The following is an 8,299-nucleotide window of genomic DNA, read 5'->3' as shown; positions in this document are numbered from 1 at the left end:
TGGTTTTAGCCTACTTTTCTTATTTTAAAAAATAAAGGGAGGCTTATGAAATCACATTGCTGTCTGTGTTTCGAAGCCCCCCCCCCCCAATTTTGTTAGGGGGATTATGATATCAGCTTGTCTGTCTGTGCCCCTCCCCGTAATTCTTTCGTGTTCTATGCCATTCGTGTTGTATCAAGGAAGCTTATGAGATCATCCTGATACCAGTGCGCCTTTGTCTCTGCAGCATTCACAGTGCCTTCACTAAATTTGCGCATCCAGACGACTTGACACTTTATTTTAGAATATATATTCCCCGAAACATTTATCTTTCAAAATGTTTTTGGATTTTGTCATTTTGGATTCTGAATAAAAGAGCTTATTCCAACAACAGGCACTCTGAGAAACTTTCGATGATCACTTATTGTACTGACGGTGCATATCAATACACGAAGTTCAGTTTACACTACAAAACAGAAACCAAAGAACACTAACTCTTTAACTTAAATAGTTCTTAAAATATGGTTTGCAAAATAACACATCCACAGCTGCCGAGTGGGACAATTTGCACCAATGTGTTAGAAGATTTCAGACAAACTCAAATTAAGATTTGTAAATTTATTTAACAACTTGTATATATTCATTTTACTTTTTCTTTAGTTTCAGCAAAAAAAATAATATTTTCAGACTGTTGCCCTGAAGTGAACTAAAAAAAAAGATTAAACTAAGTTGAACTTGATATTCTGACAATACTTTTTTCTGAGATATAACTTCCATGCAGTCCCGTAGAAATTAACAGACGGTTCGCAGGAATATACTGCTTTCATCTTAGGGGCCGAAGAATATGCGAATCAAGCAACAGCAATAAGCATGAAGTAAACTCTTCGGCCCTGAATTTTGAGGTTGTGTGTGTCTCCGAAGCGTCGATAAGTTTCTATCGGACTAGACAGCATCGTAATACAGAAAACATTACTTGCCAGAAAGAGGACTTAGTCTAGAAATGTTCCAACAAAGCGTCGATTTATAGTTTACTGCAAATGTAAAGGTGTTACGAAGATATTTTTGTTCCTGCTCCAGAACTGCAAATTTCGCTGACCGGCAGAGATGGTTGCGGGAAGGGGCTGTCCTAAATGCATTTACTATTATAGAGCTTCGCAGTAGTTCAAAGTTCGAGAACCCTGAATTAATTATTCGACGTAAACCATATCACGTAAGATACATCTGCATCCAATCTTACCAAGATTAAGCTAAGAGTACATACACTTCTCAAAAATTGACTTATATTTACTGTTTGCATAAGAACTATTACATTTACTTAAGAATTACGATAATTTATACTATTTTTAAACTAGATAAAGTTGTTCCTGTGCCTAATTAAGCACTACGCCATGAAGACTGATGGTGGAGTGGAGATACAGCTCCAGACATTCGTAATTTCGGCACAAGATGGCGGCGAAAGGTCAGCCGCACATTTCAACTGCCTTACTACCAGGGAGAGAACACCTGCTATCGCTGAAGAGGACAGTGGAACCCTGAAGTCGGTCAGCACGATGTGGAGAAGAAAACAGTATTTTCCCCTGCCGTGAATCGAACCACGATTCCTCAACTATCCAATCCGCAGCCTAATCACTACGTTGGCTAAACATCCTAGATACAGCTGTTTCAAAAGGCGTTCGCGTCATATGAAAGTTAAAAAACAATAGAACACAATTTAGGACCACGTAATAAAAGGAAACACGAAGCTGGAAGAGCGTCAACAGATGTTACAACACTGTTTATGTTTAGCCATCAATTTCTGTATTATTACAAAATGTCACATAACCAGTCGGCGTGGGACACTAATCAGCAGCTCCACCACTTTCAAAGGAAGTGCCAGATGTCAGCTTACACTTTTCCTACGTTACACTGCATTAGAATGACGAAAACGAGGTTGCACAAAACTGTTATCGTCGAACGCAAGATTTTCCAGCTAACACTGAGGGAGTCACTGTCTGTATCCCATACGCTGACTGAGGAAATCCGCTAGACCCGTCAGTGAAGACAGCCAGTTTCTGGGCCGACATCCGGATGTGGCATGGCAATGCAGCTTCCAGCTAGACACTCCGATGACTACATTCTCCAAACAGCTTGTCACCTGTTTCATGCTCACCGTTGCTTTACGTTGTCTGTTAACTATCCATCTGTTGCTAGGAGACCTTATCCCGTCCGTTCAATATGCAGTATCGATCAGTGGTCCCCAAACTTTTGTACTTCGCAGAGAATAGAAGAGTCACGCTGCCCCCTGCCAAACATATTGAATATACGAATATTTTATGTTATCATTCGAACTAGGAACAGTATTATCAGTAGGAAATGTGACGTCATGTCATGGTCTGCGCATTTCAACGAACAATAGTAGTAAAGTTACTCGTACTCTTGGAGCTAAGATCTTCTTGAGAAGCCGCCAGTTCTGCAGCTACTCAAGAATTTCCCAGAGTTTTATCGAACCCAAAGGTTCATTACAAGAGCCCTCCACTGGTCCCTATCGTGAGCCAGATCGGTCCAAACCATGACATCGCATCCTCTCTCTCTCTCTCTCTCTAAGATCCATTTTAATATTGTCCATCCACCTACGCCTCGGTCTTCCCAGCGGTCTCTTTCCTTCTGGCTTTCCCACCAATATCCTATATCCATTTCTCTTCTCCCCCATTTGTGCTACATGCCCTGCCAACCTCATCCTCCTTGACTTGACCATTCGAATTATACTTGGAGAAGAGTACAAGTTATGAAACTCTTCATTATGCAGTTTTCTCCAACCTCCTGCCACTTCATCCCTATTCGGTCCAAATATTCTCTTCAGTACCCTATTCTCAACTACTCTCAGTCTATGTTCCTCCATTAATTTCAGAGACCAAGTTTCACACCCATACAGAACCACAGGCAAAATTACAAATTTGTATATTCTAATTTTTATGTTTATGAACAGTAGATGAGAAGACAAAAGTTTCTGGTCTGAATGGTAGCAAGCATTACCCGAGTTCAGTCTCCTCTTAATTTCATCCTGAATCAGATTTTGGTTTGTTATCGTCGTTCCCAAATATCTGAACTGTGCCACATTTTAAAAAAATCTGTTTCCTATGTTTATGTTATGCTTTTGCCCTGCATTTTGGTGACGAGACAGCAACATATACTTAGTTTTCTCTGTGTTTACTTCTAGACCAACCTCCTTTCTTGTGTAAATTAAAGTTTGTATGTTTTTCTTTTTTGTATCTACATTTTCACCCAGTAGATTCACATCATCGGCATAGGCCAACAGCTGACGTGTCCCGTTTAATTTCAGCCCCACCTGGTTTCCCTGGACCTTCCTAATGGCATGTTCTAAAGAAAAGTTGAAAAGGAGTGGCGATAAAGCATCTCCTTGTTTTAGACCATTCTGGATAGGAAATTCTTCAGACAGTTATTTGCCATGCGTATCGTTTAAACACATTTTAATCAGCCTGACTAGTTTCATGGGTATTCGAAACTCTATCAGAATATTGTACAATACTTCCCTCCTAACTGAATCACAGGCTAATTTGCAAGTCTATGAATAGCTGATGTACTGCCTCATTGTACTCCCATTTTTTTCTCCAATATCTGACGAATGCAAAAAATCTGATTTGTAGCTGATCTGTTACTTCGAAGCCCACGCTGATGATCCCCAATAATTTTATCTATGAATGGACTTAACCTTGAAAGAAGAATATTGGATAAAATTGTGTATGAAGTTGATAGCAGCGATATCCCCCGATAATTACTACAGTCATTTTTATCACCCTTCTTGTCAATTGGTACAATAATAGACTCCTTCCGCTGATCAAGCACTTTTTACTTATTCCAAATAGAATTAATTAGCTTATTGATCTTAGAACGTAATATATCGCCTACTGCTTGAACAAGTTCTGCCGGAATTTGATCACTACCTGGTGATTTATACATTTTGCAATAGCCCTTTGAACCTCAAATGGGCTAGGATCAGGTATTAACAGCTCAGCTGTATATATTTTTATCTGCCTAACATCACTGACTCTATGTACATTCAATAACTGAGAGAAGTATTTATTCATGAGCACCATAAGGAGATAGGCACCAAGATCAACTGACTGACAAAATGTCTTGGAGTTCGAATTTATTAATATTTTCTGAGTTACATGTAAACGTTTTAATTCGAGACAACTGCTAACACATCTTATAGCTACAACCATTTTTAAAACAGTGCTTAGAATGGAGAGCAATTTCTACGCGGGATTCAATCACATATAAATCTCTATACCTATAAAACAGCTATAGAATCGCTGAACACATTTTAATGAAATTTTTTATTTTGTGAAATATAATGTTCAGAATAAAATAAAGTTTGCTATCCAGTTCCAGTCTGGTTTAACATCGGAAAATATTAACGGCTACCTTAACAGAATCCTGAGGCACGCGGTAATGTATTTGGTTGAGGCACTAAGCTGCAAACCGGATGGCCGCGGGTTTCTCTCCCGATGAGGTCATTGGATTTTTCAGTTAACTTAATCCTTCCAGCCGCACTATGAACCTGGGGTCGACTCAGCCTGTAACAGAAATGAGTACCAGGAATATTCCTGGGGGTAAAGGGCGGCCGACGCCTAAGGCTGACAACACCACCGCCATCTGTGAGCCGATTGTCTAGATTCTAGACAATCGGCTTACAGACTATAAGACGTGGGAACCTCGACGTCTCAAAACCCTACGGGCCTCCACGATCTCTTACAAGGGTGGCTTTAGTAGAATCCTTAATATAAAGTGTTATGGGAATCTGAAAGTAGATCATCATTCTGTTCCTTCACTAAGTTACTGCTAGGTTGGCAACACCTCTTAAAGTCATTTATTCATCTATACAGGTCTATAATGTTCTTGTTCTTACTGTTCATTTTAATTTTTTCTTTAAGATATTCCCTCTTTTTATTCATGCAAAGCTTACTGGTTTCACGTCTTATATTGTTCAAATTCTTCGCATTCATTTTGCTTTGATCCTGTAACCACTGCATTTTGGCTTGTTTTATTTGATCTAATAATTTCGAGCACCCTTCATCGAAACTTGACCTATACTTCTTCAGTTCATAATAACCTAGACTCTCTTTGACTGAAATTTTTATATTCTCTCTGATTGTTTCCCACGCTTTATTAACACCCACCTCAGTTTCCAAGTTTTCCAAAGCCACAAACATATTTGAGATTTCAACACAATACTGCTCTTTGCCCTCAACCCCATTTAATTTCTTGAGATTGAACCTCTCCAAATGAACTCTGTGTGTTGTTTGTTTGCTCACTGCCAGTTCTTCCTTAACCTTTGCCACCACCAGGTAGTGGTCAGTATCACAATTTGCTGCCCTGAATTATCGGACATCAAGTATACTTGAGTGGCGTCTCCTGTCTATCAAAATATTGTCTACTTGACTGTATATCTTCCCATCAGGAGATTTCCAAGTAAATTTATGGATGTTACGATGTGGAAACATTGTACTTTAACAGTAAGATTTTTTTTTTATGTGGGAAAGTTTACTACTCTAGCTCCATTATCGTTACTAATTTCATGCAAACTCTCATTCCCAATTGTTGGTTTGAAAATGCCTTCCCTCCCTACTTTGGCACTGAAATCTCCTAGAAAAATTTTCATGGGATACTTCGGGAATTTATCAAATACGTGTTCTAATTCTTCGTAGAACTTGTCCTTTATGTCGCCAATTTTATCTTCTCTTGAGGCGTGAACATTCATGACAATGATATCACACCAGCGACCTCTTAGTATTATATATGATATCCTATCGCTAACGAAATCTACCCTCTTAACTGCTGATACGATTCTCTTATGTACAAAAAGCTGTACCTAATTCATGATTTTCACTTCCCTTTCCATAGAAAAATGCATATTCGCCTGCTGGTGCGATGCCACCTCCGTCCAATCTGGCCTTTGGTACCCGCACTGAATCTAACTTACACGTATATTTCAAGATTAATAGTAATAAAGCATTCGTTATTAATCTGTACATGGCAGACACAAAAATGAATACACAACAAGTTTCGGAAAAAATAATCGCATACATTTTTGTTTGTGCGGTACGCAAGCATAGAAAACCAAAAAGTTAAGGACACACATACACACAGACAGAATGGCCATCTCATGAGACATGTAACAAAAATTAAGGGGGATACCCAGACGCGGGTGGATATGCAGACAAACACAAGGTAATCACCAGCTTCAAAAGCCTAAAAAGTTAGGAGAGCTGCACTCAGCTAAAACCCACAATTCACTAAAGACATGAGCCTTACTTACTACTTGTTTCTCAAAGTCAAAGTCAAAGTCATGTTGCGACTGACGGTCAGTCAGGATATCTGTCTTTTTAAGTGAAAGTGAAAGTCTTGTCCATGTGGGGCGCCCTCTCTGACGAGAGGTCGGATCTGTCATTTGTCAGTCATAGTCGACAGTATTAGTCCATTGCTACTATGTACACTAATTTATAATTGAATCTTAATATCTACGAGTAGTATGTATAATATATACAAAGCCTCTATCAGTCCAGGCTCAGTACAGCAGATTATGTCCTATTTCTAGTAGTATTCGCTACCACGGCAGTCTAGTCACTTGAACGGTCGTGTGCCTGACCGCCGTCAAGCTTAAGCCCCTTATACTTTCTGTGTCGGGCTTCGCCTTGTCCGATGTTGCGAACATTCGCATTTTCATGATTTTTGTATGACTTCTGCTTGTTGCCTGCATAGTTTTGTTATATTTTGTTATATACGTACGGAATTCTGAATGCCACGTGCAATCGTGGACCGGTGTGCGCCTTGGAAAATTGCCAGTGGTGCGGAGAACCTTGTTTTGCAGGCGCTGCAATTTCACTAGATGGGTTTCTGCCGCAAATTCCCAGGCGGGACTAGCATAAGTCATTACGGATCTAATAAGAGCTTTGTGGAGGGTGAGTTTAATGTTAGTGTTCAATCTCTCTCTTTTGAATAGGGAATATACTCTAATGAATATTCTGAAGGCCTTTGCTTCGATCATTTCTATGTGAAATCTCCATGTAACTCTCTTATCGAAGATTACACCTAGATATTTTGCACTATTTACAAATGGAATATTTCCTCCATTTAGAGTAAGACAAGACTCAGGCGGTTGATGACTACGAGAGAAGTAGACCCCCTGAGTCTTATCTTCATTAATTTTTATATTCCAGTGCTCACACCAGGTCTCCATTGAGCTGAGACCGCGCTGGAGTTCAATCTATCGCATACAGACAAGTGTCGTCCGCAAAGAGGGCCAGGTGAACACCATGAGTTTGGGGGACATCATTAATGTACAGATTGAAAAGAGCAGGGGAAAGCACTNAAGGACCCAATAAGTTTGGTCAAACTGTTCGAGAATTCCAATTTTGAAAACTTATACAGCAATCCTGAATGCCACGTGGTATCAAAGGCTTTTCCGATGTCCAAGAACACCGCAGCCATAGACATTTTATTGTTGAATTAAGGGTCACGTGGTCCGCCAGCCTCATACGTTAAAATGTCGTGCTGTGACGTGCACGAAAACCAAACTGGCTTGCGTTGAGCAGGCCTCTTTCTTGAATATGTTTTTGGAGGAATTTCAAAAGTACTTTTTCGAATAGTTTTCCTTTCGTGGACAGGAGGCTGATCGGACGTAAATTTTGCCGGGGCTTTACCGGGTTTAGGTAAAGTTATTCCCTTTGCTTCCTTCTAGGTGTTTTGAAAATGAGAGAGCCGAAAACAATGATTGAATAAATGGGTTAGGTGAACCAATGGTCGCCTTGGAAGGTGCCTGAGGCATTCATTTGGGATGGCGTTAATTCCGCAGGCCTTTTTTAATTTCAGAGACTTTATTAATTTCTGTACATCACATGGTCTGATCCTTTGAGGGGGGTTGTCGTCTACGGTTTCCAGCAGAGCTTGATCTTTTGCGTCCACCCGCCGTTCTTGGTTATGGTCGCACAGAGCATGCAGCGTGAACTGAATTTCCAAACAGTCGGCAATTGCGTTGGCTTTTTCGGAAGCGTGAAATTTAAGGCCTGACGAACCATGAATAGCAGTTGGTGCCCTTGGTCCGTCCCTCTTTAAAAGGGATTTCGTAATGTGCCATATAGCCTGAGCTGTGATTTGAGCGTTACTTATTTTTGTCTCCACCGTTCAAGTGCCTTTTTACAGGACATTCGCCTGATTGATTTTGCTTGGGGCATGCGGTAACGTAGTTGGTTGAGGCACTTTGCTACAAGCCGGAAGGTCGCGGATTCAAGTCCCGATGAGGTCATTGATTTTTTTTTTC

This window comes from Cryptotermes secundus, unplaced genomic scaffold (assembly GCF_002891405.2).
Source record: "Cryptotermes secundus unplaced genomic scaffold, Csec_1.0 scaffold635, whole genome shotgun sequence".
Taxonomy (NCBI): domain Eukaryota; kingdom Metazoa; phylum Arthropoda; class Insecta; order Blattodea; family Kalotermitidae; genus Cryptotermes; species Cryptotermes secundus.
Note: the sequence above shows the minus strand (reverse complement) of the source record.